At 41.6% G+C, this 26,277-nt stretch overlaps 1 long non-coding RNA gene across 1 annotated transcript in view; it reads right to left on the bottom strand.

Annotated features, from left to right (window-relative positions):
* The window catches only part of LOC144588611 (uncharacterized), a 34,991-nt gene extending 9,016 nt beyond the window's left edge, over positions 1-25,975 (bottom strand). The window contains exon 1 of the long non-coding RNA XR_013544233.1: positions 25,917-25,975. This is a non-coding gene — a long non-coding RNA (uncharacterized LOC144588611). The remainder of the gene's footprint in view (positions 1-25,916) is intronic.
* Between the last annotated feature and the right edge of the window lie 302 nt (positions 25,976-26,277).

Here is a 26,277-nt window from a genome sequence, read left to right as displayed (position 1 = left end):
GGTGACAGCAGCCACAAAATTAAAAGATGCCTGCTTCTCGGGAGGAAAGCGATGACAAACCTTGACATCTTAAAAAGCAGAGACATCACCTTCCCGACAAAGGTCCGCGTAGTCAAAACTATGGTTTTTCCAACAGCAATGTATGGAAGTGACAGCTGGACCATAAAGGAAGCTGACCGCTGAAGAATTGATGCTTTTGAATTGTGTTGCTGGAGGAGACTCTTGAGATTCCCCTGGACTTCGAAGAGAACAAACCTATGAATTCTGAAGGAAATCAACCCTGAGTGCTCACTGGAAGGACAGATCCTGAAGCTGAGGCTCCAATACTTTGGCCATCTCATGAGAAGAGAAGACTCCCTGGAAAAGACCCTGATGTTGGGAAAGTGTGAAAGCAAGAGGAGAAGGGGACAACAGAGGATGAGGTTGTTGGACAGTGTCATCAAAGCTACCAACACGAATTTGACCAAACTCCAGGAGGCAGTGGAAGACAGGAGGGTCTGGCGTCCTCTGGTCCATGAGGTCACGAAGAGTCAGACATGACTTAATGACTAAACAACAACAACAACAGAGATGTGTAATGGCCCTCTTCCCCATTCCATTCTTGAATGAGTGGTGCATAGACAGGTATCTACCCTGTTCTGTGCCCTTCTGGTGATATTCTAACACAATCCTTGTTCAGATCTGCAAAATTAAGGGCATGTTTCTGGGTTTCCATTTAAAACCCTATGCCTGCAAGTGGGGAAATGCAAATGCCTATGATGCAGAAGGTTATGCAAGATTATTGATTATGGAGATGAGATATGCAGGAGGATTTAATTTCTGCTCACGGGCACTGTTCTAGCATAGCACAAAGGTAAACAGGCAATGGGATGTGAAACAAAAGTGAAAGAAAAAGAAAGCAGGAGGAGAGAAAGATAGATGCAAGCACGCTAATTCAGTTCTAGCTATTCAAAGACCATACAAGAAAAATGTGAGTATTCATCCACACACACTAATGAACTGGTAGTACTGTATTAAGTTTCGTAAACTGAGGGCTTAATCAGACTGGAATTTATCCCACTGTTTGATAGACTGTGTGGATGGATTGGTTCATTCTTTTTTCTGGCAATCAGATGACATAATTGGTAGAGCAAACCAATCCATCTCCAGAGCACCTTTCTGAGCTGATCAGGGGCTTCTACTTTTTTGATGCTGGTAGGTTCACTCTAGTTTGGTCCATTTCCAGTGCATGTGATCACTAGAAACAGATCAAGAAGTGAATCTGCCAAAGCTCCTTCTGCTATCAGTTTCCTCTGTCATGAAGTGGTTTAATAAGAAAACCACTTCAGGATATAGGCAAACTTCCTGGGCAGAGGGGCAGGGGAATTTTTTAAAATTCTCCTAGACCACTACATCACTGAGATTAAATTTTAAAACATTTTTCTTTTCTTTGTCTGAAGTGCTAATCAAGAAAGTGCTTGTAGTCAAATCCATGCCTTTTTGTATCTATGATTCGAAATGCCAGGAAATAGCCCAATATTCCTATATAATATTGTGCTCATGTTGCCACCAGGAAAAAGATGCCAAGCTTTAGATAGCAAAGGGCAGCCTGAATGTTGACAACACCAAAGGCAGCAGTTAAGATGGCCTGCTAGTTACTCTCCTGTTCTCACTACCATTCACAAAATGACACCACACAAGGGGAAATCCCAGAGGTCAACTCCTTTTTCCCTCAGTTCAACAAAGCAATTGTCATGCCTTTTTTAGCAAGTGTGAATGGAAGTGAGCACAAGAGGTTATTATGCTATTTACTGCAATTTTTAAAATTACCTTGTAGAATGTTGATTTGGTATGCCACTCAATAACGTTACTGTACTCTCATGCAGTGATAATCTGAAAAGAACAAAAAAGAGCGACATCTGCACTGAAGACCCATCACATGCAAGTTACTATACCAACAATTACTATTATTTATTACTATTGTTTAGTATGAAGGATCATGTACTGTCTTGGCATTGTATGCTTTCAGTTGAGATGGCCTACTGATCTGCTAGTAGTGGTGATGCAGTGTGCCTTGGCCATAGCTGCCGGTCTTCGGTAATTCACCAAGTCTGTGAAAGAGCTGTAGAGCTGAGTCTTGAGATCCTGCCAGATACTGTATATGGATGCCTATCTTTCTCATGTTGAAAGAATACGTATAATCTCTAATGCCCCTGAACCCCACAAAACGGTGCTTAACATGCACACGTAAAAATACACCCCCCATTCTTTTGAAGATTAGGTCACATTGAAGCTATCTGCTTGGCAACTGTCTTTGAAGACTAGGCAGAAATCCAATCCAGTCAAGATCACCTGAGCAGAATGAGCATGCAGAGACTCGACACAGGAAAAAGTTATTCACAATATCTACAGTGGTGCCTCGCTTAACAACGATAATCCTTTCCAGGAAAATCGCTGTTAAGCGAAAATGTTGTAAAGCAAAATTAAAAAGCCCATTGAAACGCATTGAAAACCGTTCAATGCGTTCCAATGGGCTAAAAACTCACCGTCCAGCGAAGATCCTCCATATGGCGGCCATTTTCGGTGCCTGTATAGTGAGGAATCTGTCCCTAAGCACAGTGGGGAACCATTTTAAGCAGCCGGTGGCCATTTTGAAAACCCAACAATCAGCTGTTTTGGATCCTCGTAAAGCGAAAATCGGTTCCCAAAGCAGGGAACCGATCATCACTAAGCGAAATTCCCCCATTTAGACCATCATTTTGCGATCACAATTGCGATTGCAAAAACATTGTCATAAAGCAGATTTGTCGTAATGCGGGGCAGTCGTTAAGCAGGGCACGACTGTACTGCCATCTTAGCTGGAACATGGTGTGTTCTGACCACAGGCTTAAGTTCTGCTTTCCAAGACCTGCACTATGGAGGTTGTGAGAAAGAAGGTGTTACAGACTTGTTCAATGAAAGTGTGATTCTGTTGGAATAGTGGATCCACAAGAGATCACACCATGAAGAAGGGGAGTTGTAGCAGAAGACATCTTCAGGACAAGTTGGCCACCAGCCACATGGTGTAAATCCTTCCTGATGCTGGAAAATTTCCTCCTTAGACATGCATGTGCAGTTCGTGAAAGGCAACAAAATAAATAGAGTTTACCATCAGTAATATACAGTGGTAAATGAATATGGACACATCTTAGGAGTCTCCATTGTCAGCCATCCCCACACCCCCTGAAGAGTTCAAAAATGCAGGCCAGGCATCAGTACATATCAAGAAAGGAGAAGTGGGTCTTTTGTAAAGCTAATGACTCTTAATTGTCTGTACAAGACCGAATCATTTTTCATTACAATATAGATAGCTTGCAACAATATACTATTCGGGGCGTGTGTGTGATTTCTAGCCTTACTACTCCACTGGCTATCATACATGGCCAATGAAGTGGTTCACCTTGGCAAGCAAAACTTTGCACAAGGCTGTGGGTTAAAAAGGCAGGGAAGTTGGCAAGTCCTTGGGTTGGAGTCCCAAGTCTGAGTTCAAGTCTTTGCTACCAAGCCCCAAGTCTGAGTCCCTATTTAAAGCAAGTGCTTTTTCCTCCAGAAAAAAAAGGGAGAGGTGATGGGTTCTCAATTGGTAGCTAAGTCCACCTCATGGGAGGGGGAACCCAGAGTCGAGTCTGTGACTTAAGTCTGACTTAACAGTGAGTCTCACGACTCAAGTCCCCATCCCTGGAAAGTGCACACTGCTGCCTTCCTGAAGATGACCAGTCAATGCATGGGAGACATATTACCTCTTTAGGCTATAATGGCCAGAATGCATTAGCTCAGCCCAATCTTTTTAACACCAGGGAACGGTTTAGTTGGAGACCATTCTCCAAAGGACCGGGGGGGGGGGACTTGTGGTGAGCAGAAGCAGGAGGTAAGGTGCAATTGAAGCTCTGCCTCCTGTTAGATTAGCAGTGGCTTAGAACCTAATAGGAGCTGTGCCTATTAGGGAATGGCTTAGAACCTAATAGAGCCTAGATCCTAGCTTAGAACCTAGCAGCAGCAGGAGGGGAGTGGGAAGCAAAGCGCCACGTCCTGTGAGATCAGCAGCGGCATTAGAACCTAATAGGAGTATGCTAACAGGAGTTGGAGCTCCGCTCGCTACTACTTCCTGCTTCCTGCTCATCTGTCCTGGCGGCCAGGTCCTTCCAAAGCCACAGACTAGTACTAGTCCTCAGCCCGACTTACCTGAAATAATAGGTAGCTGCAGGAATCTGGGACTCATAGTCCAAAAAGTGATGGAAGTTTGTAAAGGACTCCCATTATGACTAGACTTCTGAATGGAAATGGCTAGCAAATGATAGAAGAGATGCTTCTTCCCAGGAACACATCTCTCCCAAAGGAACACATTAATTCAGTCTATGGAAGTGGGGGTAGTTTCAGATAAAGACAACTCAAGAGAGAAATAGCTGGATTGGAGCTAATGAACGTGGATGCAAGAACACTTGTTGTTGTTGTTTAGTCCTGTCCAACTCTTCATGACCCCATGGACCAGAGCACACCAGGCCCTTCTGTCTTCCACTGCCTCACAGAGTTTGGTCAAAGTAAGAACACTTGCAGGAAGAATAGTGGAGGTCAACACTGGAAGAATAGTGGAGATAAATAGGAGGCTGTTTAGGTGCAAATGGTATGAACTCCTCCACCTTCTTCTCTGGCCACTTTAAGATTTATTCTGAGCATGTTTGGTAGTCTGTCTGGCCCTTACAGGGTTTTGAGGCAGAAAATTAGCACCCAGACCATCAAAGTTCCCTATTCCCAGTGTAAATTTAGACTTCAGATTTTGAAATTCTCAATGCTCAGGCAATTGGAGAGTAAAGAAGTAACAGTTCCCGTACTAACAATATGTGTTTGTTGCATTCAGTGGTTTAGTTTTGTACACAATGCAGGCATTGGAATGTTTACATCAGAAAGGATTCTTTGCCAGGACAGAAGATCTGCTGCAACTCATGTTTTTAGCACTACATTGCAAAATTCCTTGGTGTAATTTTGGAATATTTCCCCAAGGAACTGTAACAGCAATGATTCCTGGCATCTCTGAAATGAGATAAAGAAGCAGCAGACACTACACAGATTTTTCCAATATAACTTTCCATCCTTCTTGTTTTCTTTCATTTCTTGGGAAATGAGCGTAGGCTGCACATTTTCATGACATATTTATCGTTAATGATAAGCACTGTCTGGCTCTTTGTTTTTTTGTTGTCGTTGTTTTTGTGGCCGAGGAGGACAGCTCTTTACTGTCCATTTAAATGGGTGGCAAATTAAAAAAAACTGAAGAAAGGAAATAAATCAAAGAATGTGTGTAATTGCAAGTTTGCAAGATGAAAATTCTGGAGAATAAACAGGTTTGTTTGTGATACTGTGTATTTGTGCCTATCTTTATATTATGTGTAAGAACTTTAAGTTTTATCTTTAGTGCTACTTCTCTGTGTGTCTTGTGTTATTATACACAAGGACTCTGAGAGATGGTAGTGCGCTAATGTTTATTTCCTGACTTTCCGGATTAAGAAAATTCTGCAGGCAGCTTCTCCTCTGATACCTCACTGGTGCATGGAACTCAGGAAACACGTATATTTATAATATATCAAGTTTAGACTATGTTCCTGTCATTTTGCTGCTGCTCTTGATGCCTGCTTTAAAATGTTCAGATCCTTGCAAAAAATGAATTTTGTTTACAACCCCTATTTCAAAAGACAGCCCAGGGAGACAAGGGACAGCACAACCTACAATATGAAGAGGGATGTGCTTGAGGGTCAATACACAATCGCTGGCTGTAGACTGGTTGTGATCGTCTGCCTCCGTTATTACAGAAGACACAGTGCACCAAATGAGCTCTGAAGTTTTTTTAAAAATTACCATATTTGCCAGCGTACAAGATGACTTTTTTGGCCCTGAAAAACATGCCTCCAAGTGGGGGGGGGGTCGTCTTATACGCTGGGTGCACTTCCAGCAAACCCTCCCTCTCTCCCAGCGAAGTCACTTACCTGGTAGTAAGACTGAGTAGACCGAGCTCCTCCTTGGTAGCCTGGAAACAGCCTGACTCTAGCGCCGAAAAGCTGACTGTCAGGAACCAGCAGAGAGGCGGCAGCCATTTTGAGATGCGACCACATGGCTGCTGCCTCTCTGCTGGTTCCCGACAGTCAGCTGTTCGGTGCCGATGCTGTCCTTCTTCCAGCAAACCCTCGCTCTCTCCCAGCGAAAGGAACCAAAAGCGGCAAAACGAACTCTCCCCATGATGCAGCCAAAGCAGAATCATGCATGCAAAAGAGAGGGTAGTCTTATATGGCAAGTATATAACAAACTTTACATTTTGAGTGGAAATGTTGGGGGGTCATCTTATACGCCCAGTTGCCTTATACGCCGGCAAATATGGTAAGCCAAGAGTCCAGTGGAACATGCTTCAACTCTTAAGCTCTCCCTTTGGTTGTTCATGCACCCTTTACCCCTTTCTGTCATCAGATTCCTTCTTCAAGCCAGCTCCAGGCGCATTATAACTGATGGTCAATTCCTACATGTATCTCCTAATCCATAAACCCTAGTGAGTTCAGTGAGATACAAATTCTAATCATTTTCTATTACGTCAATTCTGACTTATGGCAACCCTTTCCAGGGATTTCCAGGCAGACAGTACTCAAATAGTTTACCAGTCCATTACACTACCATTCAATTCTGCACAGAAACTCAGAGCATTAATCGCAAGTTGAGGACCAGTTACATAAGGATGGGAGCAGGAGGAGGGAGTTCAGCTTTTTCTGTAAGCAGTATACAAAGACCAACAATGCTATTTGCACGCATGAAAAGTAGGTTGATTGTTAAATGTTGTTAATAGAACTTTTTGATCTTGTTCATCAGACTTCACAAGAATATCCAATTACTTCTGGCTGTACAGAGAATAAATCATGCTGCAATTTTAATTAGCAAAATGAATATACATAAGCAATGGCAATTTAAATTATGCCCAAATAATCTATTCTACACAAATATTTCTTATTAAATTTAAATATCCTGCTAGCTTTTATTTTTCATGTTAGTACCATTCTGTTAGAGATCAAAAACACTGTATTCATTTCCTTATTTTGATACTAAAACTTTGGGGAAATAGGGATTTTTGCTGCAAACTCACATTTTGAAGTTAGGTATTGGCTTCTTTTTATTACAAGAATCAAAGAGTACATTTTACTTGACTAATACTTTTTCCCAAGGTAATTAAACATTTCATTAGTTAGTGAATCAAGAAAAGTTTCCTCTAGAGTGAAAATAAGATGGGAAAATAAAAGGTTTAATTGTCCTCTATACAGTTGAGAATTGTTAATGAGGTGTTTGCTTTATTTTAAGAAGGGATCATACAAAAATGCATATGAATAATACACTTCACAGTCTCATCACAGTCAAGAATTAACAGAACTATTCCACACAATGGCCATAATCCTCTTGCTTAGTGTGACGTGTGCCATGACGTCACCTGCCTGTCTTGGCTAAGGCTGGAGTTTTCTGGCCTATGGCAGGGCAGGAGGTGGGTCTTAAAGGGGTGGAGTTTTTGTATATAAGGGGGGAGTGAAAAGAGGGAAGAGTTTTTAATTAGTGAGTTGGAGAATTAGAGAGTTGGAGTGGGAGAGTGAGAGAGGGCTTTAAGGAAGATCTGTAGACAGGGTTAGATATAGGTTAGGTAATTGAGTAATTGAGTGTTAAGTAACAAAGAACTGTGCAGGGTTAAGGTCTGAGAAATATAGTGTGACAAGTGATTCTTTTACTCAGTGATTTCCATTTTATTTTTGTATTCAATAAATCATCATTTTTATTTTGAAATCCATACTAAGTCTGAAGTGTCAGGTTTATGTGTGGTTGGTGGCAACGAAGTTGTGTGTGTGTGTGAAGGATCGTGACCTGTCATCTCTTGTGGTGACGTAGGAGGAGGTGGCAGTCGCGACAAAACTGGTGCCAGCGTGTGGGATACGAGTTGTCCAGTAGCCCAGTTGCCCAGAAAAGCCTTGGCTAGTGTGACCAGAGCAAAAGGATTTCAGTTAGGTGCACCTGAAGTGGGGTGTGGGTAACTCTCTAGGATTTGTCTCCAGGGGGGAGCAGATCTAGTAGAGAGGCACCTAAACTTCAGAGTGAGGGAACTGACTTATGAGCTCTAGAAGGTCCATTTTGTGAGGGAGATTGGCCCAAAGTAGGAGGCTGTTGTGACTTGGTCTGAGAGTCCAGAGTTGGGAGAACTCGGAAGCGACAGACAGACCAAGGGCAGCGAAGATTTGGGGTTTCTCTAGTGAACTACAGAGCCTGAGAGAAGGTGAAGCTGTGGTGGATTTTGAAGTAGAGCCAAGGGCAGAAAATTAAAGTAGCTCTAAATCTGGCAAGAGGCCCGGTGAAGGGGCAGAAGCCATTAGAGATTACAGTAACAAGCCTAGCCATATCTGTTGGTATACCCTGTTAAAGAGTGTCAGACCTAAAGCACAGCAAGAAGAAAAGTATTTTTAAACAGAGGCATGGAAATTGACAGGAGCCTTTTGAGTTAGTAAAATGCCTCTCACACGCAGTCAAATGGCAGAAGTGAGTGAACAAAGAGACCAAGCAATGTCAGACTGGTCTGGGGATGAGTCAAATAGTGAGGGAAGAGTTGCTTCAGTGCAGGAAGAAGCTAATGGTGAACAGTTATCAGAACTGAGGAAAATTCAGTTAGCCCAAGAACATGAATATAGGATGAGACAATTAGAAAAAGAGGAAAGATTGGAGAGAGAAAAGATGGAAAGGGAGGCTGAGAGAGAGAGAATGGAAAGAGAAGAAAGATTGGAGAGAGAGAGGATGGCGTTTGAGTTAAGAAAATTGGAAATGATGAACCAGAACAATAATAATAATAGGGAAAATGAGGAGAGCCAATTATCAAAAGCAGATTTAAAGAAATTTCCATCCTATAAACAAGGGGATTCGGTTGAAGCGTTCCTTACAAGTTTTGAGAGAGCAGCCTCAGATTTTTCCCTCAGAGAAGCAGAGAAAATTGTAGTTTTAAGGTCTCTGATTAGTGGGAAAATGGCAGAAATATATGCTGATATGCCAGTTGAGCTCAGTAAAGATTATTCAGAGTTCAAAAAAATGGTTTTCAATCGTTTTGGCATTAATTCAGAACATCTTAGGCAGAAGTTCAGAAAACTTACTAAAAGATCAGATGAATCTTATATCCAACTTGGTTTTAACTTAGAAAAGTGTTTAGATCGGTGGCTTGAACAGGAGAATGTAAAAACTTTTCAGGAATTGAAAAATGTTGTGGGCCTGGAGCAGTTTTATTCCTTACTCCATGGGGAACTTAAATTTTTAGTTCAAGAACGGAAACCAACTGACGTTAGAAACGCTGCACAAATAGCTGATTTTATTTCTCAAATAAGGGGTCTTAGTTGTTATGAGGGGAGAGGTGTGAGGAAAACATGGGACCCAAAGTTCTCTAAGGAACAAGCACAGAGACAGACTAAAGTAGGCGGCCATTTTAGTGAAAAGCCCTCAGAACAGGGCCAGCACAGTAAACAAGTTTTGGAGGGAAAAGAGAAACTTGAAAGATTTGATGGGAAAAGCTCATGGGGGGAGAGAATCTGCTTCATTTGCAAAAAGAAAGGCCACATTGCTGCACAATGTTTTAATACAAGGCAAAATAAAGAAATTCCACCTCAGAAAGTTAATGTAAAAGAAGCAAAGGCTGTATTTTGTGTTCAGAGTAAACCTCAAGCTTCTTCTATTGAAAGTTCTGTTACCATGGAAACCCAGGCAGAGGCAGTTAGGAGCTCTGAATTGGATACATTGAAGGAGCTGCCTCTCGCTGAAGTTGTTCACTGTTATTATATAGAGACCCATTGTGCGTTATTGGAATCTGCTGGGGACAGGATAAAAGTTTTTGAAAATGACTATACTGCTTTGAGAGATTCTTGTTCTCAAATTTCTATTTGCCACTCAGACATAGTACCACAAAGTTGTATGATTGCTGACCAGACTCTATCTGTGAAAGGGATTGGGTCAGAACTAGTTTCATTACCTGTAGCTGATTTGAAAATTGAATATCAAGGTTGGAAGGGATTGTGGAGAGTGGGGGTGTCTTCTGAGATTCCTACCCCTTTTCTTATTGGTAATGACTTAACAAAGCATGTCAAGAGTGCCCTGGTGGTAACACGTGCACAATCAGTACAAAGTGAAGCCAGTAATGAGACTGACTCTCAAGAGCCAGAGAAATTTGTACCACAACCTGAGGCATTCTCAGTTGAAATACCTCAGAAAAGCCTCTTTGTCAAGGAACAAACAGCAGACCCCACCTTAAAAGACTGTTTTGGAAAGGTGACTGATAAAGATTTATCACCTGAGTGCCCTGAACGTTTTATTATTAAGGGTGGTTTACTTTATAAGGAAAAACTGAATAATATTTCAAAAGGGGGGCCTGAAGTTAAGAGACAGTTGGTGGTGCCTGAGAAATATCGCCCTATGATTCTGGAAAAGGGACATGCAGACATTTTCTCAGCTCATATGGGGATAAACAAGACCAAACTAAGAATAGCCCAAAACTTTTACTGGCCTGATATGGGTAAACATATTAAGAGTTTCTGTCAAAGATGCCATATTTGTCAGAGACAGGGCTCTAACTGTGATAAAACTAGAGCAAAGCTATGCCCATTACCAGTGATTTCAACTCCTTTTACACGTCTAGGGGTGGATATCATAGGTCCAATGACCAACGCCACTAAGCGGGGGAACAGATTTATTTTAACTATAGTAGACGATGCAACGAGATATCCGGAAGCGATCCCATTACGTAATATAGAGACCCAGACTGTAGCAGAAGCCTTAGTAATTTACATGAGTAGGATGGGTTTTCCTTCTGAGATAATCACAGACTTAGGAACCTCTCATACATCCAAACTTATGAAAAGGTTAGGCAGGGGGGTCGTTCACATCAATGCCCTGAAGCCTTATTACAGAGAGACCAACCATGTGCAGTTTGCAATAAAAGCGGCTGATAAGGAGGAACATGGGTTGCCCTTCGGGGAAGGGAGGGGCCCACAAAAGTTCAATCCACAAGAGGTGCAGATCAGCCCTGCTCTATCCAGAGAACAGCGGAATAGTTGTAGAACGCTGGTTACAAAACCTCAAGAAGTGTTCTCAAACAAACCTGGAGTTGACAAGGGAGTGCTACCCAGGACTGACACAGGGAATGCTTCTCAGTCTGTAACACCATATAGAGTAACAGGTTATTACTTTGACAATATTCGCAAAGAGCTAGACGAAATGCTGAACGATCAAATTATTGTACACTCATCTAGCGCTTGGTTAGCCCCTGTAGTTTTAGTAGACAAGCCAGATGGCAGTGTCAGGTTCTGTGTGTACTACAGCAAGTCATATTCAGAAACTAAACCTGATGCTTATCCTATGCCTAGGCTTGATGACCTAAGTGAGATGATTGGAGGTTGCAGAGTCATATCCTTTTTAGGTCTAACCAAAGAGTGTTGGCAAGGAAGAAGTGATCCTAGGGCCCAAGAGAAAGTCGCATATTGTAGTCCATTTGGCCTGTTTGAATTTCGAGTCCTTAGCTTTGGCTTGCGAAATTCACCAGCAACATTTCAAAGGCTCATGGACCATACTCTGAAAGGGCTCAGTGACTTCACGGTAGCTTATATCGATGACATAGGGGTCTTTAGCAACACCTGGCAAGATCACCTACATCATCTAGAATTAGTGCTACAAAGATTGAAAGATGCTGGCTTAACCGTTAAAGCTAGTAAGTGTCAGCTAGGTAACTCAGAGATGAAGTACCTAGGTCACATAGTGGGAGGAGGCCTAATCAAACCTTTAGAGGCCAAGGTAGAAGCAATCCTGAATTGGCCCAGACCTACCACTAAAAAGAAAGTGAGGTCCTTTTTAGGTCTGGCAGGGTATTACAGAAAGTTTATACCCGGTTTCAGTGAGATTGCTGCACCTTTATCAGACCTGACAAAGAAGCAGAGCAGCAACAGCGTTTCCTGGTCGGAAGAGTGCGAGATGGCGTTTGGATGGCTGAAAGATGCTCTAACCAACCATGCAGTGCTGCATGCTCCTGACTTCAACAGAGAGTTCATCATCTACACGGATGCGTCTAATGCCGGTGTGGGAGCGGTACTGTGCCAACAGGATGACAGCGGAGACCAACATCCAGTGGCGTACCTGAGCAAGAAGTTGCTTCCCAGGGAGAAGAATCTTTCTACCATCGAGAAAGAATGTTTGGCGATCATCTTCGCGATCCGGAAGTTGAAGGCTTACGTCTGGGGTCGACATTTTACCTTGTGCACTGATCACTCACCTCTGTCGTGGTTGCAGACTATGAAATCACAGAACAGTAAACTGATGAGGTGGGCGCTTCTTTTGCAGGACTATGATTTCGAGGTTAAGGTGGTCAGAGGGACTATAAACTGTGTGGCTGACGCCTTATCCAGAAGACCGGAAGACGACGTCTGAAGAACTTATGGACTCTGTACATGGTATATGGCAATGTAAAATGTTTGAACAGTTATGTGTTGTGTTATGATAAATGTTATGCATTGCATGTTTTTGTATACCTGTATGGCGGAAGTGTAAGTATGTTTGAATACTGTAGTTATAGTAAACTGTGTTAATAAATGTAATGCTTTATGTTGGTTGCAGTTGTTTTGGGGAAAAAGCACCTTAGCTTTCCCCCACAAAACAACTTATTAAAGGGGGAAGGTATGTGACGTGTGCCATGACGTCACCTGCCTGTCTTGGCTAAGGCTGGAGTTTTCTGGCCTATGGCAGGGCAGGAGGTGGGTCTTAAAGGGGTGGAGTTTTTGTATATAAGGGGGGAGTGAAAAGAGGGAAGAGTTTTTAATTAGTGAGTTGGAGAATTAGAGAGTTGGAGTGGGAGAGTGAGAGAGGGCTTTAAGGAAGATCTGTAGATAGGGTTAGATATAGGTTAGGTAATTGAGTAATTGAGTGTTAAGTAACAAAGAACTGTGCAGGGTTAAGGTCTGAGAAATATAGTGTGACAAGTGATTCTTTTACTCAGTGATTTCCATTTTATTTTTGTATTCAATAAATCATCATTTTTATTTTGAAATCCATACTAAGTCTGAAGTGTCAGGTTTATGTGTGGTTGGTGGCAGCGAAGTTGTGTGTGTGTGTGTGTGAAGGATCGTGACCTGTCATCTCTTGTGGTGACGTAGGAGGAGGTGGCAGTCGCGACACTTAGCATAGTAAATTGCAATTAAAGTAACCCCATTAGAATCAATGGAACTCTTTCATAGGTTCCATTGATTCCAATAGGCCTAATATAACTGTGACTTAGTTTAGTATAGTAAAATGCAGTTAGAATAGTCCCATTTGAATTAATAGTACTTAAAAAGGAGTTAACTCTCCAAATCCCCATTGATTACCTGAGCCTACTGCAGTAGAAACATAGATTTGTTACAGACCACATCTAGAGTACTGTACTTGGCACTCAATACTTTTTAATTGCCCTGTCAGAGCGTGGAAACCATGGCCAGAATCTTACTGTGATTTTACTCCAGAGTGAGTGAAATTGTGTAAGATAGAGCATGTATGACTGATGGGACTCCATGTTCTCCCATCTTGGGTAAACAGAATCCTCTTAGAGGGCCATCAGAAGGAGCAGCTAGTAAATCACTTCTGAACACTTGATACCTTGAAGACCCTAGGAGCATCAACATGAATCTAAACTGACTTAATGGCACATCATTTCTTGTTTAAAAACAGACAAGTATTCCCAACAGTATAGACAATTAACTATTAGTATCTCATAATGCTTATTAAAGCAGCTTCCTTATATTTACAAGAGCATCATGAAGATAAAATGATCTCTCTAAAAAGGTTTTGCAGGAGCTTGTCAAGCATTTGCTATGAAAAGTTTCATACAATATTGAAGAACTATTTCCTGTGGCTGAAGAGTCCTTTTTTAATACTCTGGAACAGTGATCCACTTCATGGCTTCTTACAGGTTCAAAAGAACAACTTACTGATGTTAACATATGGAGAGAGTGCAGACAACATGTTGCTTTGCTCATCCTATTATTCACCACATTGTCACACTCGGTGGTCAAAGAGTATTTCCACATACTTTTAACTATAAAGTTGGCCAGTGGTTCCTCCTATTTATTATTATTATTATTTATTATTTTAAAGCAAGGCTCATACACTATGGTCTGCTGATGGCTGTGGCCATTCAGAATCTGAATAAAGCAAGATAATGTTGTTTGCACTCAAGGAAGCGTGACTGACAGCCTCAAGCCGCATTTCCTGGCGAAGCTAGAAGTTCCTGTAATACTAGTCTCCTCTCATTCTGAATGATGTGACTGCTGGAAATGCTTCTGTTTTTGACACTGGTTGTCACTTAAGTTCATGTTCTGAATCATCTACTAATCTTAATGGGTTTTCTCCCTGTGCCTCAGAATCCTTGAGACCACTCCTTTTTTGCTGCTTCCTTTAGTATTCTCCTTTCTCCTTATTTCCATTTTTTGTTCTTTGAAGACAGAGAGATGTATGGAAATCTTCTCTCTATTGTGTAAGGACCACATGGCTTGTTCTAAATTTTACCCCCCAAAAAGTGAAGAAGGATTACTGCCTCCTCCTTCATCATGAAACTTGTTACAAGTAACAACATTACTTATAACACATTTCTTCCAAGTTCTGGATCCACCACAGCACTACAACGTCCATGCTTTTCTGAGTTTCCATTTCAGCTGGTCTCATCATGCTCAAAATAAAATAAGCTTCCACCTTCTGTTTTGGACTATTCCTGGCAAAAGCTTAAAAAAATAGGTGAGGAGATATGGAATGCCCAGTTATAGGCATAGTATGGTGAACCCTAAAGGCTTGTTTGCCATGCCCAACATCCTGAAGGGGTTAAAAACAAGGGGAGGGTATGCTTTTTTAAAAAGAAAATGATACCACCACATTAAATATATTTCTGAATATATTGTTTTTCTTTTTCAGGAAATGATATATATGAACACGTCCTGTGCCTTTAGGTGTCACAATTTTAAAGCCCTGAATTCTCTCTCTCTCTCTCTCTCTCTCTCTCTCTCTCTCTCTCTCTCAATCACACAAACAGGCACACAAAGATGCACACATCTATCAGCAAATGTACCTCAAACTAACACACTTTGCTGTGTTGTGTCTTTGCATTCAGCATGAAAGGAAAAAAATGATAACATAGGAGAGGAAAAATCTAGCACACAGAGAGATGATACAAGCATAATACGGTCCTTCCTGGAGGGGAGAACCCAAGAGGTTGGTGTTGCAGGACTCCTGTTTGAAACCTTGGCCTTTGGTTTGTGGTGTTCCTCAGGGATCTGTTTTGTCCCCTATGCTATTTAATATCTACATGAAACCACTGGGAGAGGTCATCCAGAGTTTTGGGGTTCAGTGTCCCCAATATACTGATGATGCCCAACTCTTATCTCTCCTTTCCATCTAAATCCAAAGAAGCTGTTTTGGCTTTAGATCAGTGTTGCGGTGTCAGTAATGGAGTGGATGAGAGTGAAACACAATCCAGACAAGACAGAGGTGATCCCGGTCAGTCAAAAAGCAGATCAAGGAATAGGGATTCAGTATGTGCTGGATGGGATTACACTCCTCCCGAAAACACAAGTGCGCAGATTGGAGGTACACCTGGTTTCATATCTGAGCCTGGATGCCCAGGTTTGGCCAGGAGTGCCTATACACAGTTAAAACTAGTGCACCAGCGGTGCCTGTTTCTTGAGAGGTCTGATTTGGCCATGGTGACACATGCCCCAGTTATATCTCAGCTGGAATACTGTAACAAATTGGGGCTGGTTACAGGGAACATATACAGTGGTGCCTCGCTTAACGATTGCCTCGTTTAGCAATTAATTCGCATAACGATGTGTTTTTTTCAGAAAATAATATGCACCGTATAACGATGTTTCCTATGGGCGATTTTCGCTTAGCGAAGTTTGGGACCATGCTTCGCATAACGAATGCGATTTTAGGTCCCCTGCTTCACTTAACGATGTTTCTTTTTTCAATTAAAAAGGTGTCTTAGAAGGGTCAAAAACGGTTCTAAATGCTTGGATTCGTTAGAGGACCCCCTAAGTCATGTGCAAACCTGATTTGGCTTTGATCTGACTTTTCGTTAATTTATGGTTATTTTTTTTTTCCGGCCCATAGGAACCAATGGACCTGTCAAAATCTGACAGCTCCATGCTTTCCTATGGGGGAGAAAACAATTCGCCATAAATTAACGAAAGTTCAGATCAAAGCCAAATCAGGTTTGCACACGACTTAGTGGGTCCTCTAACGAATCCAAGCATTTAGAACAGTTGCTGTGTCTTCATTAATTTTTTGTGAATTTTTTCTTCCCCCATAGGAAATAATGGAGCTGTCAGATTTTGACAGCTGTCAAAAGTTGGGGGGAAAAAATTCACCATTAATTAACGAAAAGTCAGATCAAAGCCAAATTAACTTTTGCATCCGTTTTAGAGGGTGCAGAAGCTAATCCAAGCATTTAAAACCATTTTTGACCCTTTTATGACACACTTAATTTTGCAAAAATTGACTTCGCAAAGCCATTGAAATGTATTGAGTCAGCTACAATACATTCCAATGGAGGAAACATTGTATCGTTTAACGATGTTTCCTATGGGTTTTTTCGCTTAAGGACGGCAATCCGTGCCTATTGGAACGGATTAACCGGTTTCCAATGCATTCCTATGGAAAATGGTGTTTCGCATAACGATGTTTCACATAACGTGTGTTTTTTTTAACCAATTAAAATCGTTATGCGAGGCACCACTGTAACTCCCTTATTATAGCAGCTCAACTGACTGCCAATTCATTTCCAGACACAATTCAAAGGGCTGTTTTTAACCTATAAAGCCCTAAGCAGCTTCGGTCAAAGTATCTAAAAGACCTAATCTCCCTTTATGCCCGGGCACTAAGATAATCAGGGGAGCCCATTCTCTCAGTCCCACCACCCTCACATGTGCTTTTGGTGGGGACATGATGAGAGACGGCCTTCTCTGTTGCTGTTCCCAGACTCTGGAACTCCCTCCTAGGGAAGCTAGGCTGGCCCCATCATTGCTGTCCTTCCACAAGCAGGCAAAGACCTTTCTCTTAAGGAAGACTTTTCCTTAACGACTGGTGGTCTGCTGTTGTTTTAAATGTGTTTTGTTATTGATTTTATTTACCATATTTAATATAATACTTGTTTAATTCTTTTTAAAATATTTGTACACTTGCTGTTTCTAGCTTTTGTATACTGTCCTGTTACCCGCTAAAGGGGGTTACAATTTCAATGGCCTTCCTGACATCTGCGGAAAGAGATAATGTCTCCAAGAAGAGAGTATTTGGGTTTCGTTTCTCATAATAATTAGAGGCTCTATTTCATCAACAAAGGGTTGTCGGGAAGACAATTCAGGAGATAGATGGGCCATTAGAATGAGGGGGGAGGAAGTTGTATCCATCTGTAGTTTTAACATACTTTGAGGAATTGCTTCTTCTGAAGGCTAACCCAGGAAGGCAGACAAAAGTTACATAAACATAAGAATAGAGATAAGGGAATCCAGACATGCTCAGAGGAGACACGATGACTCTTTTTGGGGTGTAAAATGACCTCTAGGTTAAAGGGACATGGGGTATGACATGAGAAACTTCAAACGGGACCAATAGGTTGAACTTACAAGATATCTTTGGCCAATAACAGGCAGGATTGAAAGGTATGGGTTCAAGGCACCAATCGTAATACTTCTCTTTATGACTCTTTGTGTAAAATCTATATAATTCTGTTCCAAATCAATATCGGGGCTCTTCTCTGCTTTAAGAGATTGGGCCCTAGCTGTGTATCTTAATAAATTGGCATAAATATAACAGCTGGATGAGGTGCATCGTAGTCTGTTGTCCTTCGCCGGAGTTTGTAACCCCCTTTAGTGGGTAATATTTACTGGTGCCGTGACTCGGATATTTTCTCCGGTGGGCTTTACGCCCCTCAACGGGAGGCACAGACTTTCGTATACTGATCTTCTGAACCCACCACTCGCTCTCCACGGTGAGTACTAAGAAGAGTACTCTTCATGAAATATAAGATACGGGATAATCCTGAAAGACGGTATTCCCGCGAGGCCTGGTGTTAGTCCTTTTAATGATGTAAGCTGCCTTAGGTCCTTTTTGAGAAGAAAGGAGAGGGAGGGAGGGAGGGAGGGAGGGAGGAAGGAAGGAAGGAAGGAAGGAAGGAAGGAAGGAAGGAAGGAAGGAAGGAAGGAAGGAAGGAAGGAAGGAAGGAAGGAAGGAAGGAAGGAAGGAAGGAAGGAAGGAAGATTTTAAGTAGTAGTATCACTTTGGTTGCTTATGACTAGTGGTGGATGAGAACTTTGCTTCATTTAAATTCTTACTAGAAATTTCCAAAAGTTCTCATGTTTCTTCATATTCAAAATCCAGATGGGAATAATTTGATTCTCCCCACCCTTCATCATGCAGTAAATGACGACCTAAGTTTTAAGTGCTTAACTAGCTACCTTTCTATGAATGGCCTAGCAGATGCTTGACAAGGAAGGCTGTACACAGATCCCCTGATTTGGTTTGGAAGTTAATTTGGGGCTTCAGGATGTATCCTGATCTTGTCCAGAGTGATTTGTATCCCACCAAGTTTGATTTGTGCCCCAGATATGAATCCAGTTGTACATGTGTAAAAACAATACATGGGAAAATCAGAATTGTTCTAACTTTCTAACTTGTGTGCACTGATATATATATGATATTTGAAGACACAATAGAGCCTAAAGAAGGGAGTAAATTTGCTAGGATTCAAATAGCTAGTTTGGAGAGTTTGCCTACTAGGCATATTTCAAAATTGCTTTTGTTTAAGAAGTATACACCTTAGTAGGCTGAAGCAATTTGTTCCCCATTCAGTTTGATTAATGGCCTAGATCTGAACCAGTTTGTGAATTTGCTTTGTTTTACCATGGAATGGAATCTGGCCGTTCTGCTTCAATCCAGACCTCATACAAATCAGCCTTAGTCAGGCAGATCAGTTTGGAGTTTGTCCAAATCTGATACACAGCCCCACTGAGGAACCTCTGCTCCATCTTTTGCAGCCCCAGGAAGGCCAGGAAAGCAAGCCATTTTCTTTTGGCAAGTTGGATCCCTATATGTAGTTCTTGGGCCGCCTTCAAACCTAGGTAACAATTCGGGCAGATTGTACAGTAACTAGCTGCTGATCTAAAGCTACCCATATCAAAAGGGATCCTGTTTCAGGTTGTCCAATTAGTAGCATTTAGATTTACAGATCTTTTCCCAATACCTTTCTGATCACAATTCAACATCATGTTCACTACCATAGATGGCATTGGTCCAGATTCCTGAAAAAGATAAATTTCTCCTGCAAGAATTCACCTACTCTAAGATGATTCAATTAACCCAGTTTTCAAGTGCCACTAATTTCTAAGAGTCACATTTCTACCACATTGTTTTGAATGTTCTGCTGTTTAAGGTGCAGTTTCCACCTGAGCTTGCTTGCTTGCTTCAGTCTGGCTCTCAGATATTTCTTTTTAAAGTGTTTTTTTTTTGGGGGGGGGGATAGTCTTGAAGATATTTTAACCATTCTGATTGCTGTTACCGTGTTTGCTAATGCCACTGCGTCTGTCTGTGCTATCAACTGCTTTAGTGGTCTCAACAGGAAGAGAAATGCAGAACATTACAGATATAAAGATGATCCTTAACCACAGAATAGTGTGCTCTTTGAATCCCTGAATATATTTGCTCTACAGGGTCTTAGGATCATAATTTCTCAAAACATGGAAGAGGAGATGCTTGCTTTGGGAAAATAAAATCCCAGTGTGATTCAGAGTGGCCAGTAAAAATGATGGGACAGACCCTTCCCCTCTGTCAAGATGCACTTTGCAAAAGATGATGTCATTCTGGCAAGACATGTGAGCTCATGAGAAAAGTAACATCTCCAAGGACGTCCTTTGCTCTCCAGAGATGGGATCCAGAGCAGCATAACAGATGGCTCTGGGATCTAAAAATTAGCTAGAAGTGACTGTGTTGGATTAAATGGAAGAGGATCCTTCTCTGTGACATGAAAAAACAATGTTAATCATACAGCAGCCTTTTCTTTACCACTCTTAATCTCTCTCTCTCTCTCTCTGTATCTCTCTCTCTCTCACACACACACACACACACACAGAGAGAGAGAGAGAGAGAGAGAGAGAGAGAGAGAGTGCTCTTCACTGCTTAGTGAGGACCCTTTTCATCAGCAATATAATGACCTCCCTCATCAATTCCTAGATGTGCAGGATGAATGCTCCTAGTGGAATAATTCTCAGGAGATAAGGTGGCTTTGTTTATATACACATGGCTATGTTGTGTTTTTAACAAGTTCCTATGCATCATCTTACCCTTGCTATGCAGGAGAAAAGCAAAATTCAGAAATATTTGCAATCTCTCTGCTGGCTCTGTAGAAGGCCTTACTCCTATGCTTCCAACAGTAGATATGAAATTCAGCCAACATTACTACTCATATATGGATATAATTGTGGAAGGGCAGAGATCAGCTGCCAGTCACTTCTGTGCCACGCAATTAAAGAGACATAGAATTTCTTTTGAATCAAGAGCTGGCTGCTTTACAGTGATGCCTCCCAGTTTCATGGTTGGTAGAAAGAGCTGGCAAGACCAGCCTTGCCAAGAGACCAAGCTAGACAGTTGCCTAAGGGGCAGAGCTTTGGGGTGACCAATATGCTTCTCCTCCTTGCTTACTGGCCTAGAGTGGCCCATTTAGATTTTGAAAAACCCTCCAAACCTATCCATTTTTCAGATGTCTGACGTCAAGAGGTGCTCAGAAGCAAGGCAACAGAGGTGAGCTGGAAAAATCAACTATGACATGACACAGTTGATTTCTTAGGTCCCTCTCACTCCTTCTCATGATGCCTGGGCTCTGAGAACCATTTAGAGTCAGACATTTGGTAACACTAACTAATTTCCTTGATGCCACTCACCTCTTCTTTTCCCATCCTTGGCAGATTTGCCAGCAACAATTAGTACTGTGTTCCGTATCCTTCCTATCTCATACGACAGGCTGGTGCCCAGGCTCAGCCATTTCCTTCAATATGAGAGAGATTCCTCCTCCTCTACTCCAACAGGGTGTTTGACTGCCTGCCTGCACTGCTGCACACCTAATAATGGGGTGGGGGGACAGTGTAAGGAAGTCACTGTGCCCATACACATCAACAATGTTCACCTTCCAACTCATGTGGCAGATTAACTTGCACCATCCCTAACAGTTAAATGGTGTACCACCCAGGTACCTCAAAACACAGGGCATTTCTTTGGTTCCAACAGATATCCAAGAAATGGACCACTAGGTGAAGCTATGAAGGGAGAGGCTGGATCAATTTGGAATGTTTAACATCAAATTTCATGGGAAGCACTAAATGGCTGCAATCTTGGGCATAGTTAGGATGGAGCAAATTCTGCCCCTTGCTGTTCATGCTGGGGTCCATAGAGTTACATATATCCCTCCCCTAATGTTGAGTGCATCCCACATAACTGAATGGTTGGCATTTGCACCTCTGTAGAAAATCGCAGAATCATGGCAGTGTTGTGGTAGAAGCAAAACATACCCATCTCCCCCTACACTGGGTGGCCCAGCATCCATTCACAAGGAAGTCCTACAGAGGTATCATATATATTTAAACACAAAGATCATAAAGTGCTACTACAGTTCTGTAGTGCCAGCACACCCTTCTTGGCTGTAGACATAAATCCAGTACGTTTAGTTCTTTAGTGCTTCTCTGGTTAATGGAAATGCTGAGCAAACCACAATATTATCTTGAATCTGCACACACTGTATCTGATAACCATTTCCAGATACAGGATTAGACAAGACTGCTTCCTTGAAGACATATAAGGGAGGTAGTTTCCCTAGCAACCAAGCTTGATGCAAGAAAGCATGGCTGTCAGGCTAGCATAAATACTGCTTCTTAAGAATTTAAGAGAAATTTCTCTATATTTATTTATTTATGTAGCTCCAAATGCTATCACAATGCTTCCCACTTAGAGACAATGTCCCTTCCACTTAGGCTTCCCACTTAGGGAAGATGTCTCTTCTGTCTAGTTGCTGCTGTGGTTGTCTTCTGAGCCTCTTACCAATAAAAAACATTTGCTTGAATCCAGCAACTTCCATCTTAAAATAAATCTAGGTTCCTTTTAACTTCAGGGGGAACATACATTCTCAAACTATCCTCTACAGATCACCACAGCATTAGCCATAATGTATGAAAAGAGGCCTTGTGTATACAACAAACAGTTATCCCTCGTGGAACTACGTATATTGTCCCAGATCAATGTTTTCTGACAAGTAAATATCTTCTCTAGAATACAGCATGAACAGAGAAACTGTGTGCTTCCTGAGGTTGATAGGCCTGAACCTCCATCAGTCATGCACAGCATGGCTGATGCTCAGGGATGGTTGGAATAATAATTCATCAACACCTAGAAGGCCACAAATTTCAAAGCTAGCTCTACTATTGGACAGACTGAAGCATCATCTTAGGCAGTAGATCTTAGATGTCATGGAATGGCAGCAGATTGATATTTGTTATTATTGTGTTTTTGCTGCCAGGGTAGGGAGAGGAACTTAGGAGAATTTCTACCTCATGGAAAAGCTAACAAGCAGAATTTACATAGCATTTTTGGTTGTCATTGATCAATCAACAGAAATTTCACACAAAGTAAACAATAGTGGAGACAAAAGAAAATCCAGCTATTCAAAGTTAGAACTGTTGAAGCGTAAAATAAGTTACATTTCCTCGGCTCTTGTCCCAATTAGAACATGAAAGAACTTAAGCGGGCCTTGCATGCAACAGTGGCCTCCCCAGGAAATGGTATGGGCAGACAAACTTCTTCTTACAACCGATGATAACAACTTCAGAACAGGGGGAAAAAATCTTCCAATGCAAAGCTTACACTGAACTACTTGATGTGTCATTAGCATGGCTGTCTTGATGATTAGGCAGAGCAAGGTGGCCACTTCAGGAAGCAGATAATGAAAACTGTAAGAGGAACTAAATGTATTGTTATTTACTTTGCTGTTAGCATAATTTTACTGCCAGCAATGAGAGGAGTTTACACAATCTTTTGCCTCATGTATTAAAATGACTTGGTTGGTATTGAATACTGTGTCCTTTAACCTAGATGAAAAGGGAGCACGATTTGTTGCTCTGTCTCAGGCAGCAAAATATCTTGACCTGCCCAGCATGTTAGTATTCTGCATGGAGGGGAATCTCTCCAGAAGGAAGTTTATAAACATACAACTGCTATGCACAAGGTGAAAGAATTCATTCCAAGAAAAGTCCCAAAGCATGATTCTGCTGTATAGACTTCATTCACCCCTACTTTCACTCTCATAGAAAATACTGTACTGTATTACATAAAGCCAAAGTCAGATTTAAAAAATAATAATAATAATAATAAAGTATACCTTCCCTGGCTTCCAGTTCACCACAACAGCAACTGAAGAGGATTCCAGTTTTCTCTGTTGTCAGACAATATATCAAGAGAGATTGTTCTGTTCAGGGTGTTGTGCAAGTTTGGTCAATAAACCCATAGGGAGTAGCTGCCATATAGAACAGATAAGCAGTTTTGCATGAACAGATGCTCTGCTAACTAAAAATTTACAATGCTCAGGTGCCATCAAAGTGGAGGAAACAAATCATTCCTCACTCCATTATATATAAACTCTACATTTATCACAAAAACTGGAAGACAGGAATAAAGATGTGAAATAAATCACAATGTGCAGCTTGTCAAGAGAGGCAGAATCATACTGACCAATAGTTGCTAGCTCAGTATGAAGTATCTCATGAACATCTCTGGGGATTACAAACAATAATCTGATTTTGAAGGAAGTGGCTGCGTGATCACTGCTAAAGAAGCCCTTCTTGGTGCCCACTGATCACGTTCACTATTAGCTGTTCACCAACCCTCCAGTTTGCTGCAAGGGGCTTGAGTGAGGTGGCTCCAGATACTGCTAGTTGTCACTGATCATTTACATCCATTTCAGTCTCCTTCCACTGAGAATAGAACTTGTTTTGGTTTATATATGAGATGATCCATGGGGGGGGGGGGGGAGAAAGGGAATGTGCCCACGATCCTGTTAACTTACTAGACCTCTCAGCAGTTTTCAGTACTATTAGTCATGATATCTGTTTCTGGATTTTCAATTTCAGTCGGGTGTTACAAACATCTCAATCTTACAGTTCATTCTTATTTATTTATTTATTTATTTATTTATTTATTTATTTATTTAGCTATCATCTAGCTAGCCAATCGCTACTCTGGGCAGGGTGCAGCAAAAAATAAAAGCATACATTATGCAATTGCTATAAACACAAGGCTATCCCACAAATAAACAGACAAGAAAAGATAATTAATTAGCAGAACATAATGGTGGGGGAATGTTATACCATGCTGCATTCTACACAGGCTCTGTGACAAGGCTTCTTGATTGCTACCCAGACCCACTTGCTAACGGAACTCATTTGGATATTTGAAGTGATGTCTCTCCAACATGTCTGCGACTCCCAAACTCTATCTCTCCTTTTCCTCTAATTTAGATGAAATGCTGAGCCAGTACTTGATCCGGATGAGAAATTCAACCCAAATAAATTGGGGATGCTGTGGACAGGTGGTTCTGTGGACTAGGGAGCTGATATTCAATTGTTCAGGCCGCCAGGAAAGCATTTGCATTGCCCCTTAGCATCATCACTCTGCCAGCATAACATGAGTGTTGTCACTAGCAGTAGCAGATTGCGCCTAATTATAGAGTTCCTGTTTCAGTCCCAGGTTGTGCAGTTGGTGAGCAAAATCAGGCATAACCCACAAGTGAAGCAGGAGCTCTTTAATTAGCAGCAATCTGCTGCTTCCAATTGAAAACATAGAGCTACAGAACAGAACCCTCGTATAAGTGTTGTAGAACAGCTAGAACATAATAATAAAACAATGAATAGTGACAGTAAATAACTAAAAAGTAGCACATAGTAAAACCTCCAAAAACACATGCCAACACCAAGTATTAAGTCCAAATAATGGCTGGTTGTGGATAACTGATAAAGCATAAAGCAATACCTCAGTTGAGCAATCAGGCATGTGACCATGTCAGCAACCAAGACATGCCCCAACATCTTCAGTTAGCTGAAGTTAGCCACAGCAAGTTATGCAAACCTTATATGAATTCTAACAGGACTTTGGTCCATCATCTTTAAATATGTACCATCATGTTGCTTATCCATACATAGCTCAGAAAAAGATATTACTTGAAAAGGATAGTGTATGTTCTTGGCTGTTTCTAAATGAACATGTTTATGCATGGGCAGAGCTCTAAATTTGAGTAGTGACCATTAAAATTATCTATTTCGGCAACAGCAAGTAACTCTTGGAATGAACATTCATGAGGTGAATTGTAGTCGTGGGCCCGTTAGTATCCCTGTCTGCACAACAGCATATCCTGTGAAGGCCACTGAGAGAGTGGATCAGACCATAGTCTAATATTAATTTCAATACTAGAAAGACTGTAATAATATTGGACCTAAAAATGGTTTGGGGCCTTGCTTGACAATGGGTGGGGGTGGGAAGCTATGGCCTTCAGATCCAACAGCTGGATCTCGCATTGAAGGGTTGTAACAGTTAGAACAAGAATTGGAAGGCCAAAACTGATTTATGGGCATTCCTTCTACCTCTTATTTCTCAGTAGATGACGGACATGCATTGACAAGATGAGTCCCCATTTAGAAAATGTACTCCATGTCTAGGCTTTACAAAATAATGGCTGAACTTCTGTTGTGTAACATTTGGAATCCTTTGGAATGGTGATGACATCACTGTTAGGAGGTGACTTTCAGTAATTAATATTGCCTTACCTCTATAGCTTTTCCAGCTCCCATATAATCCCTTTCATCACGTGGAAGACACTGAAGCTGTGGGATGAAAGGAAGATGTCTTTAATTACTGAAATTTACCACTACTAGATGGCATTACTGGCAGGGGAGACATTGAGTGATTAATTACTTCCTCCTTCCATCCCATAGCTGTCATAGCTTTTATATGATGAAACCAATTGCATAAGAGTTCAAAAAGTCACAGGGCAGAAGTAAGAAATGTTTAATTGCTAGAGATGGGGGCATTCATATAAGAATACGAATATCCCCACGCAGCTGGACTTAACGAGGGTCTGGCCCCCTGGGCAGGACCATCCACTCACACATCCGGCAGCAGTGGCAG

The sequence above is a fragment of the Pogona vitticeps genome, chromosome 4 (assembly GCF_051106095.1).
Source record: "Pogona vitticeps strain Pit_001003342236 chromosome 4, PviZW2.1, whole genome shotgun sequence".
Taxonomy (NCBI): Eukaryota; Metazoa; Chordata; class Lepidosauria; order Squamata; family Agamidae; genus Pogona; species Pogona vitticeps.
The sequence above is the reverse complement of the archived record's forward strand: the minus strand, read 5'-3'. Positions and strand labels throughout refer to the sequence as shown.